The sequence below is a fragment of the Prionailurus viverrinus genome, chromosome A3 (genome assembly GCF_022837055.1).
Source record: "Prionailurus viverrinus isolate Anna chromosome A3, UM_Priviv_1.0, whole genome shotgun sequence".
NCBI classification, from domain to species: Eukaryota; Metazoa; Chordata; class Mammalia; order Carnivora; family Felidae; genus Prionailurus; species Prionailurus viverrinus.
In genome coordinates, this window is record NC_062563.1 from 74193789 (window position 1) to 74207139 (window position 13351).

At 41.2% G+C, this 13351-nt stretch overlaps 1 pseudogene; it reads right to left on the bottom strand.

Moving 5' to 3' along the window:
• Nucleotides 1-735: 735 nt before the first annotated feature.
• On the bottom strand, nucleotides 736-1581 carry LOC125162935 (phospholipid phosphatase 2-like; annotated as a pseudogene).
• Nucleotides 1582-13351: the final 11770 nt, after the last annotated feature.

Consider the following 13351-nt stretch of genomic DNA (forward strand, 5'->3'; position numbering starts at 1 on the left):
GGACCAAGGAAAAGAGTACACTGCCCTCTCCATACCTCTAAACCACAGTACTGCAACCAGTTACTCTGATGCCTAACTCAGTTGAGCCCCCAACTGAGGGCTCAGAATGGCTCAGTTCTCAGAATGGTCATAAAGAATAGAGGCTGACAGGGGTGCCTGGGTGACTCAGTAGGTTAAGTAATGGACTCTTAATTTAGCTCAGGTCATGATCTCACAGTAGTGAGCTCAAGCCCCATGTCCTGCTCTGGGATGAGTGTGGAGCCTGCTTGGGATTCTCTCTCTCCCTCTGTCTCTGCCCCTCCCCCACTTGCACTCTCTCTCTTTCTCTAAATAAATAAATAAACGTTAAAAAAAAAAGCAAGAATAGAGGCTGACACCATTTGTCAAGCAAACACTCTATTTTATTGGAAGTCCACATATACACATACATTGCACTTTACAAAAAAAGCATCTATCTGGATCTCTTGCTTCCCTCTAATTCAATATAGGAGGGTTCTAAGGGAAATAAGAGGACAATGTCCCCCTTCCAAATGCTGGGGCTGCCCTGTGCATCCCCAGGCCCCTGGCCCCATGCACAAGAGGTGGGGTTAGTGGAAACCCCGCTGGCAGCCAGCATGGGGCACCCAGAGCCTATCCAGAGCCCTCATCACCACCCCAGGAGAGGCCTCTGCCAGGACCATGAACACGCTGAAGCACAGCCTGAGCCCTAGTTGGACACAGAGACAGGCACCTGCCTCAGGAGGAGGAGACAGGGTACCCGGGTGGTTGTGGTCAGCCTCACTCAGGGTCAGGGTCAGGGTCAGGGTCAGGGTCAGTGACAGTCTGGGCTTCAGTCCCAGCTCCTCCTCCTCCAGGCAGCGCTATGGAGGCCAGGCCTTGAAGAAGTTAGAAATGTAGCTAATGGTAAGGCCAGCCACCAGCATCCCCTGCAGGAGGCCAACGAAGACATAACTCGATTGGTGCTTATGGTCAGACACATGGCTGTAGCCAACATAGGGTGCAAAGGCCACAAGGAAGAACTGCACTGTGGGCCCCAGAAGCTGTGCTCACTTGGGGCAGAGCCATGCCTACCTGCACATAGAGCACCACAAACATCCCAAAGGAGGAGTGTCCGGAGTAGAAAGACATTCTGGACTTAGTGATGTTACTAGGCTTTCCCTGCACATCTTCTCCACATGCAGGTAGACAGAGCAGTTGAAGTGGCTCAAGTCAGGGTCACACTTAGCCAGGAAGTTGGGCCACAGATGGCCTATCATGACCTTGGCCAGGTCTGCCAGTGACTGACTCATTGCAGCCCTGAACAGGAAATTTCTCAGCACCTTATAGAAGCCAGCCACTCTGTTGTTGAAGTTGGAGTGGGAATAGAGGCAGTCTGTGTGCACCAGGCAGGCCTCCTTGGTTGAGACAAGGATGATGGTGGCTGTGATGGTGACCTCTGGCCATGAACTCATGGGTGATGGTGTCTGGATAGTAGGGGTACTGGATGGAGTCTTCTCTTCAGTAGAGGCCGTGCTTATATGGGGCGTTCACAAGAGTCAGGATGGCAAAAGGCAAAGAGGCCCCATTCCATGCCACCTCCATGACCCCCGATGCCAGTCCCAGTGCATCCCATAGCACTCTGATCGGCCACAGGGTCACATGGCTGCTGAGCCAGTAGTATATGCTTTATACATATTTAAAACCAAATGGAATTTAAAACTCTGGTATCTGTAGAACAATGAACAAACCATACTTATTCATTAAACATGTATTTCCGTTAGAAGTATGTGCCAGGCAATGTGTTAGGTGTGTAAGAACTAGGTATACAGTGGGAGAAAAGATAAACTTGCTTCAGAAGATGGCAGAGGAGGAAGATCCTGAGCCACCTCCTCCTACAGACACACCAAGGCTACAACTTCATACAGAACACCTTGCTCCGAGAAAACACCTGAAGACAATTAAAAAAATAGTGGTGCTGGTAGGCACCGCTTTTCTTGCCCTCCTTCAGCCTTCCTGGCCAGACACTGGTAGGCACCAATTATGACACTCTCCATCACCTTGTTAGCACCACTGGCGCTGCCCTGGCATTCCCCTGTGGACCCATCCTGCCCAACATGCCCACTGTAGGTGCCCCTCCAAAGAGGCTCCCATCCTGCCACACCCAACAGGCAGCCTTGGCCAGGACCAGTACCCCTCAAAGGTGATACCTGCCCCAGAGAGGAAGAGCAACAGTAATGGCCTGGCCTCATGCTTGGACCATACCATGGGCTAACACCACCTACTCTCATGCCTGCAGCAGCCATAACTGGGCCTCTAAGCCGTCCAGGCTGGGGCCAGCCCTGCCCACCAGTGTGCCTGCAGCAATCAGCCCAACCACAACAGGTGGGCTCATGCAGCTCATATAGGAAACACTCCTGGAATGCTTCATTCTGGTGACTGGGAGGATTGGGCTTCTGGGCCCCACCAGACTCCTATGTAAGGCCACCACCTTCGAGACCAAGAAACATAGCCAACCTACCTAGTACATAGGTATCAACAGTACAAGTCAGACAAAATAAGGAGACAGAAGAATATGTTCCAAATGAAAAAAAAAAAAAAGACCGAAAAAAAAGAAGACCAGAAAAAAAAGAAGACCAAAAAAAAAAAAAAAAAAAAAAAAAAAAAGAAGACCATGGAAAACAAAACAAAACAAAAAAAACCCACAAACAACAACAACAAAAACCTAAATGAAACGAGTTCAAAGTAATGGTCATAAAAATGTTCACTAAACTTGGGAGAATAGATGAATTCAGTGAGATATTCAAGAAGAGATAGAAAATATAAAAAATAACCAATCAGAGCTGAAGAATACAATAACTGAAATGAAAAATATACTAGAATCCACAGCAGATTAGAAGGATGCAGAAAAACAGATCAGTGATCTAAAAGTCTATGTAATGGAAATCATCCAAGCTAAACAGCACAAAGAGAAAAGAATTTTTATTATGTTTTAACATTTTAATTTATTTTTGAGAGACAGAGCACGAGTGGGGGAGGGACAGAGAGACAGGGAGACACAGAATCCGAAGCAGGCTCCAGGCTCTGAGCCGTCAGCACCAAGCCCTCCGAGGGGCTCGAACTCACAAATCGCAAGATCATGACCTGAGATGAAGTTGGAAGCTTTAACCAACTGAGCCACCCAGGTGCCCTTAGAGAAAAGAATTTTTTAAAAAATGAGGATAGGTTAAGGGACCTCTGGTACAACATCAAGTATATTACCATTCTCATTTTAGGAAGTACAGAGAGCCCTACACAATCATGAACCCAAAAAGACCCACACCAAGACACCTAATAATTAAAATATCAAAAATTATAATGAGAGAATCTTAAAAGCAGCAAGAAAATGTAAATAGTTACATACAAAGAAGCATCCATAAGGCTATCTGCTGATTTTCAGCAGAAATTTTGCAGGCCAGAGGGAGTGTCATGATATATTCAAAGTGCTACAAACCCACAACCAAAAATACTCTACCCAGCAAATTTTTCATTCAGAATTGAAGGAAAGACAAAGTGTGTCCCAGACAAATAAAAGTTAAAGAAGTTTAATACCACTAAACCGGCCTTATAAAAAATGCTAAAGGGACTTCTTTAAGCAGAAAAGGAAAGGAAGTAAGAAAATTATGAAAGAAAAAAATCCACTGGTAAAAGCAAACATATAGTAAAGGCAGTAGATTAACCACTTATAAAGTTAATATGAGGGTTAAAAAACAAAAGCAGTAAAACCAACTGTATCTACAATAATTAGTCAAGGGATACACAAAATGAAAAGATATAAAATATGATATGTATATGTAAAATTATAGTGCTTTAAGAATGTGTCTTGGGGCGCCTGGGTGGCGCAGTCGGTTAAGCGTCCGACTTCAGCCAGGTCACGATCTCGCGGTCCGTGAGTTCGAGCCCCGCGTCGGGCTCTGGGCTGATGGCTCGGAGCCTGGAGCCTGTTTCCGATTCTGTGTCTCCCTCTCTCTCTGCCCCTCCCCCGTTCATGCTCTGTCTCTCTCTGTCCCAAAAATAAATAAACATTGGAAAAAAAAAAAAAAAAAAAAAAATTTAAGAATGTGTCTGAACTTACATGACCATCAACTTAAAATAGACTGCTATATAATAGGACATTACATATAAACCTCATGGTAACCACAAAACAAAAACCTATAATAGATCCACAAAAAGTAAAGAGAAAGGAATCCAAGCATAACGCTAAAGAAAGTCATCAAATCACACACATACAAAATACAAAAATAAACACAACATACAAAAATAAAGCCAAATGGATTAAAGACCTAAAGACCTTTATACCTAAAGGTGTAAACTTAGACCTTCTATAAAGATACAAGACCTGAAACCATGGAACTCCTAAAAGAAAACATAGGCAGTAAACATTCTTGAACATTGGTCTTACCATTGTTTTTTTGGATCTGTCTTCTCATGCAAGGGCAACAAAAGCAAAAATACACTGCTGATGGGGCGCCTGGGTGGTGTAGTCGGTTAAGCGTCCGACTTCAGCCAGGTCACGATCTCGCGGTCCGGGAGTTCGAGCCCCGCGTCAGGCTCTGGGCTGATGGCTCAGAGCCTGGAGCCTGATTCCGATTCTGTGTCTCCCTCTCTCTCTGCCCCTCCCCTGTTCATGCTCTGTCTCTCTCTGTCCCAAAAATAAATAAACGTTGAAAAAAAAATTTTTTTTAAAAATACACTGCTGGGACTACATCAAACTAAAAAGTTTTGCAAGTGAAGAAAACCATCCACAAAATGAAAAGACTACCTACTAAACAGAAAAAAATATTTGCAAATGACACATCTAATAAAGCGTTAATATCCAAAATATATTAGGAAGTCATACAACTCAACATCCCCCAAAAAACCAATCTGATTAAAAAAAATGTAGAGGATCTGAACAGACATTTTTCCAGAGAAGAAATACAGATGGCAAACAGACACATTGAAAAGATGCTCAACATCACTAATCATCAGGGAAATGTAAATTAAAACCACAATAAGATATTACCTCATACCAATCAGAACGGCTAGTGTCAAAAAGAGAAGAAATAACAAGTGTTGGTGAGTATGTGGAGAAAATGGAACCCTCATGCACTGTTGGTGGGAGTTTAAATTGGTACAGCCATTATGAAAACAGTACAGAGGTTATTCAAAAAATTAAAAATAGAAATACCATATGATCCATCAATTCTACTTCTGTATATTTCCCAGGTGAAAATGGAAACACTAATTTGAAAAAATATATGCACTCGATGTTTACTACAGCATTATTTACAATAGCTAAGATATGGAAGCTACCTAAGTCTCCATCAATAGAAAATGGATAAAGACCAGGTGGTACATATATACAATGGAATATTACTCAGCCATATAAAAGAATGAGGTCTTATCATTTATGACAACGTGGATGGAGCCAGAAGGTATTATACTAAGTGAAATAAGTCAGACAGAGAAAGACAAATATCATATGATTTCATTTACACTTGGAACCTAAAACAAAACAAAACAAAAACAAACTCATAAATACAGAGAACAAACTGATGTTTGCCAAGGGGATGGTGAAATGGGTGGAATAGATGAAAGGCATTCAGAGGTACAACTTTGCAGTTATAAAGGAGATAAGTCACAGGTATGTCAAGTACAGCACAGAGAATATAGTTAATAATGCTATAGTAATGTTTTATGACGATAGACTGTAACTACATTAATCATGATGAGCATCTCTTGATATACATAAATGTCAGATCATTGTGTTATACACATCAAACTACTATAATATTATCTGTCAAATATACTTCAATAAATAAAAACAAACTCAGTTTCATACCATATTATGGTATGAACCAGCCCTGTGCATATCCTGAAGCATTATCAGAAATAAACTAGAATTACTGCATGTGAATAAATAATAAGCAAATAAGTTAACTGTACTTCTACTCAAATTTTTATTACTAAGTGAATTTTTCCTTTCAATAAGGGCTAAGTGACTAACATGCATTATCTCATCAGCATATTCAGATTTCACAAAATCATCACTCACTGTGATATACAGTTTGATACTTATAAATAAAATATAAAATAAGAAGAACAGAAATAGATGAGAAGACTTATCTTCTTTCCTGTTAGTGTTTCAGTCATAGATGTGACCTCTGGATACTAAGGACATTTTTAAAAAGTCTCTGGTCTTATTTTGAATTACAAAATTAACAAATCAATTTTAAAAAATCATCAACACCAACTTCCTTAAAAATGAGATGTTTTAGGGACACCTAGGTAGCTCAGTCGGTTAAGCATCCGACTTTGGCTCAGGTCATGATCTCAGTGTTTGTGGGTTTAACCACCACATCAGGCTCTGTGCTGACAGTTTAGAGCCTGGTGCCTACTTCAGATTCTGTATCTCCCTCTTTCTCTGCCCCTCCCCTGCTTGTGCTCTGTCTCTCCCTCTCTTAAACATACATTAAAAAAAATTTTTTTTTAAATGAGATGTTCTTATTTCATAACCTACGGTTCCAGGGGCACCTGGGTGGCTCAGTCGGTTGGGTGGCTGACTACAGCTCAGGTCATGATCTTGCCGGCTGTGAGCTCGAGCCCTGCAAAGAGCTCAGAGCCTGGAGCCTGCTTCCAATTCTGTGTCTCCCTCTCTCTGTCTCTCTCTCTCTCAAAAATAATAAACATTTAAAAAAAAATTTAAACATAACCTATGGTTCCAATCATGTCCACATTCTTCAGTCCTTCCTTTCGAACAGATGACGATTTAGGGGACAAGGGAAGGGAGCATGAATGTGTCAAGTGAAATAGAACTGAACTTAATATTTGCAGAATTGGACTTCCTTGCAGATGCTCATCTGCTGTTACTCTAGGCCAAGGTTCAGCGGACTTTTGCTATAAAGGGCCCAGACAGTAAATGTTTTGGGCTTTGTGGGCCAGGCGGTCTCTGTCCTGTTGGGGTTCAGGACACAATGCTCTAAAATATGGCGCCTTGGCCTATCAAATATCTTAAGCTGAAGACATAATTTAAAAAATGGCAAAAGCAGGAAGGTCCCTCAGATCTCCCCCCACTTGTATTTCTTTCATGAAACAGTCATAAAATTTATTTCCAGGAGGAAAGAAGACATTCTTATCACCAGCAGCAGGGAATGTAGGACCAAGAAGCCTGTATACATAAACCTTGTTAAACTAACTCTTACCTTCCTAGTTACTTCTTCCCCCTTTACCACCTCTAGCCAAGCATCTCTGTCTCCTCAATTCCTCACAAATTTACTGGGTTTTTGTCTCAAAGTTGTAAAGTCTTCCTACTCTGGTCACGCGGGTCTTCATTCTCATGTGAAATCTTCCATGTAAAGATTCGATAAAGCCTGTATGATTTTCTATTAATCCTAACAAACATCAGTTTAATTTGCAGACCTAATCAGGGACCCTAAGAAGGTCAAAGAAAACTTCTTCCTTCCCTACCATCAAAATGGCTTAACCCTGCTCTTGTAGCACAGAAGCAGCCATCGTCTATACATAAACAAATGGCCATGACTATTTTTCAATAAAATGTTTTTTATTGACACTAAAAATTTAATGTTATATAATTTTCACACGTCATGAAATCCTCTTCTTCTTCTTCTTTTTTTTTTTTTTCAATCCTTTAAAAATGTAAAATCCATTCTTCGCTGGCAGGCCTTATAAAGATCAGGCGGTAGGCAGATGACCATGGCCATAAGTTGGCGGCCTCTGCTCTAGGCCAGCACTTGATACTTAGAATCTGTTGCTTCTCTGGAGTCCTGGAATTGAGGGCTAGGGAATAGTGGAAGGAATCCAACATATTTGGAAACAAAACATCATAGTGTTACTTTTCTAAAAACAAATTTAAGGGGTACCTGGGTGGCTAGGTTGGTTGAGCAACCAACTTTTTTTTTTTTTTGCAAGTGTCTCTCTTTTTTTAATGTTCCTGAATTTTATTTTATTTTATTGTTTATTTAGAGATAGCTTCTTAGCCTTTTGGCTAAGATCAAGTGTATTTATTTATTCCGACTGGGGCAGGGGGGGGGGGGGAGGGACAGAGAGAATCCCAAGCAGGCTCTTTGCTGTTAGCAAAGAGCCTGACATGGGCTCTATCTGAGGAACCATGAGATCACGACTTGAGTCGAAATCGAGAGTTGGACGCTTAACCAGCTGAGCCCCAGGTGCCCCTTAAGCATCTGACTCTTGATTTCAGTTCAGGTCATGATCCCAGGGTCATGGGATTGAGCCCAGCATTGGGCTCCTTGCTGAGTATGGCATCTGCTTGCAATTCTCTCTCTCTCTCTCTCTCTCTCTCTCTCTCTCTCTCTCTGTCTCCCTCTCACCTGCTCTCACTCCTGATCTCTCTCCTTCAAAAAACAAATAAAATTTAAGCAGCTTCATTAATCCAAAAGGTTACTATCATAACATCTGTTTTTAAACCAAGTTTAGAAAGCATTTAAAGAAATAATGAGTTTTTAAAAGGCAGCTCTAGGGGCATCTGGGTGGCTTAGTTGGTTAAGCATGGGACCCTCGATCTCTGCTCAGGTCAAGATGTCACAGTTTTGTGAGTTCAAGCTCTGAGTCAGGCTCTATGCTGACCTCGAGGTGCCTGCTTGGGATTCTCTCCCTCTCTCCCCGGCTTGTGCTGTTTCTGTCCCTCTCAAAGTAAATAAATAAACTTAAAATAATAATAACAATAAAATAAAAGTCAGTTCTGAATGAAAGAGCTGTTCATTCTTCCCCATTTTTCTTGCTGGACATGGGGGAATAGTCATTAAAAAATAAAAACAAAAACAAAACTTTTCCTAATTAATAGGTAAGAAACTCCATATCCTTGTTGTTTTCATTTCATTTTCTTAATTACTACTCATATGGAATTTTTTCCTACTCATAAGCCATTTATATTTCTCTTTTTGTTAATTGCTCATTGCCTTTTGCCCATTTTTCTGTTAAAATATGTTTTTTTCTAATTTATTGTGAGTTCTTCATGTTGCCATTAACCTTTTATCTCTATAAGTGACAAGCATTTCCCTATTCTCCCTTGCTCTTTTATTTTGTGTAGGATGTTTATGATAGTTCATCTTATTATAGTCAAAAGCAATCTTTCCTTTTACATTTTCTTTTTTAAGTTTTTTTAATACTTATTTATTTTTCAGAGAGAGACAGAGAGGCAGAGTGCAAGCGGAGAGGGACAGAGAGAAAGGGAGACACAGAATCCAAAGCAGGTGCCAGGCTCTGAGCTGTCAGCACAAAGCTAGATGCGGGGCTCGAACTCACAAACCATGAGATCATGACCTGAGCCGGTCAGATGTTCAAATGACTGAGTCACCCAGGCGCCCCACATTTTCTCTTTTTTATGTTTAAAATGAACTTCCCCATTTCAAGATCACATAAATATTCAATTATATTTTCTACTATTTGGGGAACTGCATTCTTTAATGTTAAGCTGCTAGGATTTGGAATTTAGCTTGGTGTATATGCTGGGGAGCTACAGTAATATTTTCCCAGATAGCTCACCTATTTTCCTCTCAGGATTGCCCCACTTGGGAGAGGGCTCACATTCCTCTCAATTCCTAATTGTTCCCTTTGCCCCTCATCCCCTATGGTTCTTCTTTCTTTCTCAAAGCATAATTCTCTGTGTAATCCCCTCTATTGTACCACACTGTAAGCTCCTTGAAAGCTGGCACTGAGTTTTATTCATCTTTGTATCCACCAGAGCCCTCATCCAGGGCCTCACATTTGTGGAAAGAAAGAAAGAGTGATGGCAGCTCTGAGCCCTCCCCCCATGCCTCTGCTCCTTCTCCCAGAGGGAGGGCAGATCAAACCTCACAGCGAGGAAGGGACCGCCTGCCCCCATGCATCTGGGGGATTTGCGGTAGCCACGAGTCCAAGGCAGCTCTTATTTAAACACAGCTGGTATTTATAGAAAGAGGTCATGTACTCCAGGCTGAACAGATACTGAAGTGAAGAGAGATGTCAGTCAGGCTCTGGGTAGACAAAGGGTACTCTGGGCATCTACAGCCCTCATGTCTGTATCAGGAATGTCCATGCCACTCCCTGGACAAACACAGATCCCAAGGCAGGATTCCTCCCCCTGACCAATTATGATCACAAAACCAGAGATTGTGAGATACTTCTGAGTGACTCAGGAAAGGCTACATGGGGTGCACCCAATTCGGAACAACCTCATCATGACTTCTGCTACCTTAGAGCTTGGGTTTTAACTATAAGTCCTACTTTTCTTATCATGTTAAATTCAGTTACATATGTATGTATGCATATATATATGCATACATACATACAGAGTTTTGGGGAAGTGTGAGTAAGCATTTAAAAATATTGGCCTATTTCTGTTGTATTCTCCAAATTCCAAGCTGTTGAGCACTTAGTAACTTGAGTGCCTATTTCCTGCCACAGTGGAGAGGGAGCAGGGTAGAGGATGAACCTGGAATTCTACTGGTGTGTGTGTGTGTGTGTGTGTGTGTGAGAGAGAGAGAGAGAGAGAGAGAGAGAGAGAGAGAGAGAGATTGAGAACCAAAATTTATTGGTGGCAGAGAGTCTCTTGCTAGCTATGGGTGGGTGGTGGTGTTTTTTGTTGTTGTTATTGTTTTGTTTTTACTATACTTTGAAATTTATTTATTTATTTTGAAAGAGAGGGGGGGAGAAGGGGCAGAGAGAGAGGAAAGAGAGAATCACAAGCAAGCTCTGTGCTGTCAGTGCAGAGCCCAATGTGGGACTTGAACTCATGAACCGTGAAATCACGACCTGAGCTGAAATCAGGAGTTGGATGCTTAACCAACTGAGCCACCGAGGTGCCCCTATTTTTACTGTACTTTGAGTACAGGGGTCAGGGAGAGCAGCTCCAGGGGCGGATGGTGATTGGGGAAGCTAAGCTAATATAAGTGGATTTGGAAATAAAAACCATTAGGCCTTGTCTCTACCCTTACCTATCTCTCATGTCTTATTACTCTGATCCCCAAAAGAAAGAAATAACGGACCAACTTCTAAAACCAGAATTGCAGAAAATACTAAGAATAGAGGATCTACAAGGACAGTTATATTCCCCAGAGAATAGCTCCAGGAGCTCTCTGTTAAATATGTTCTTAAGAAAATGGCAAAGACAAGGTCAAGGCCAGAAGCTTTTTCAAAAGTGACAACAGGCTCTGCTCCAAGTACCATTTCTGAATCATGAGAAGTGAAGTTGCTTAAAGTCTACAGGTTGAACTATTATTTTTAAGTATTCCCACTATATGAAATGTTTTAGCCATAATTCCTTTTTTTATATACTTTATTTATTTATTTATTTATTTAAATTTACATCTGAGTTAGCATATAGTGCAACAATGATTTCAGGAGGAGATTCCTTTAATGTCCCTTACCCATTTAGCTCATCCCCCCTCCCAAAATCCCTCCAGCAACCCTCTGTTGGTTCTCTATATTTAAGAGTCTCTTATGTTTTGTCCCCCTCCCTGTTTTTATATTTTTTCCAGCCATAATTCTTAAAACATCAATAAACTATAATCTCCTAGAATCTTGAAATTAAAAAAAAAAAAAGCTATATACAAAAGAGTGCTACATTCCTTTTAAAATGTAGTAAATATCCATGGGGCTCCTGAGTGGCTCAGTCATTTAAGCGTCTGACTTCAGCTCAGGTCATAATCTCACGGTTTGTAAGTTGGAGTCCCGTGTCAGGCTCTGGGCTGACAGCTCAGAGCCTGGAGCCTGCTTCAGATTCTGTGTCTTCCTCTCTTTCTGCCCCTCCCCTGCTCAAACTCTGTCAATGTCTCTCTCAAAAATAAATGAACATTAAAAAAATAAATAAAATGCAGTAAACGTCCAACATCACAAGCCATAATGCAAAGTTTACCAAGTGGATACTGACATGGGAGAAAGTCCCGGAACAGCTTGGGCCCTTCAATAATAGATGCAAAGTTAGGGAAGTGTCAACACTGACAATAAATTGCTCAGGGCAACTCAAGCCCAGCTTCTACTCCACTGCTCGCTTCTGGTACTGCCCATTCCTCACATTTCTCCCATGCTACAGAAGAACCAACACATGCCGTATCAAGTAGCTAGGTGGGCCCTGAATAGAAAATACACAGCTCAGCTTCAATGAGAATGTTTGACCCTGGAATTTTTTATTACAGATATTCACCAACCATTCTGATGAAACACATTTTAGAAACGGAAGAGCTTGAGCAGGATGAACATTTTGCTGGAGCAAAAGGGTCTTACTGTGTAGGCCCCACATTAGGAGTTCGTTGGGAGAAAAGCAACACCCAAGAAGTGACTCAGAGCATGTGTGGCCTGGGTGCCTGGCAGGACACAGCATCTTCAGATAGAGTAAATATCCTCTAAACATTTGAAAATGAGAATTACTCAGTCAAGGAAAGAGGAGACTGAAGGAATGCCCAAATAAAACCTCAGACCTGGGGAATATTATTTATTCCCTGGTGGGGGGGGGGGACTGTTTGCCTCTTCACTGAAGAGTGAGACATTCAGCTTACACCCATAAGCAGTAACAGAAAACTTTGGGTAAAGAAGGGATGTTAAATAGTGGAACAAATTATCAAAACAATAATCTGGAATCTCAGTTTCAGAGGGTCTCTCTCATCAATAGTAAGTACAATTATAGAGGTGCCTGGCTGGCTCAATCAGTTGAGCATGCAACTCTTGGTCTCGGGGCTGTGAGTTTGAGCCCCATTTTGGGGGTAGAGATTAAAAAAATATATCAAGAAAGAAAGAAAGAAAGAAAGAAAGAAAGAAAGAAAGAGGGAGGGAGGGAGGGAGGGAGGGAGGAAGGAAGGAAGGAAGGAAGGAAGGAAGGAAGGAAGGAAGGAAGGAAGGGCAAACAATTGTGGCTATAAATGAAGCAGAAGGGTAGACCAGATGACTCCTTAGCATTCCTTCCCACCCTCCATTTTCTTATGATAGGTATTTACCCAAGGTTACAATAATATCAAAAGAAGCAAAACAATCAGGAATGCCTTGTGACCTATCAGAGCCAATAAAGGATAGAAAAAAATTCTTGCTGATGAAGAAAACAAATGTTCCCAAACAGCATTTCCTGATTACTTATCAATAATGCAGACCAATGTCAATCTATCTTAAGAGACATATACATCCATTTGGATCCTTTTTTATTTGCCTCATTCTTTAAATAAATGCCAAATGTGTTCACAATAAAATCAAGAGCCAACCTCAAAGCAGGAAAAATACATATTATTCAAAGAATATATATGTATATGTATATATATATATATATGTATATACATATATATATATATACATATACATATATATATACACATTATCTTTCTCTTTTCTCTTTACTTGCTTGCCTGCAAAC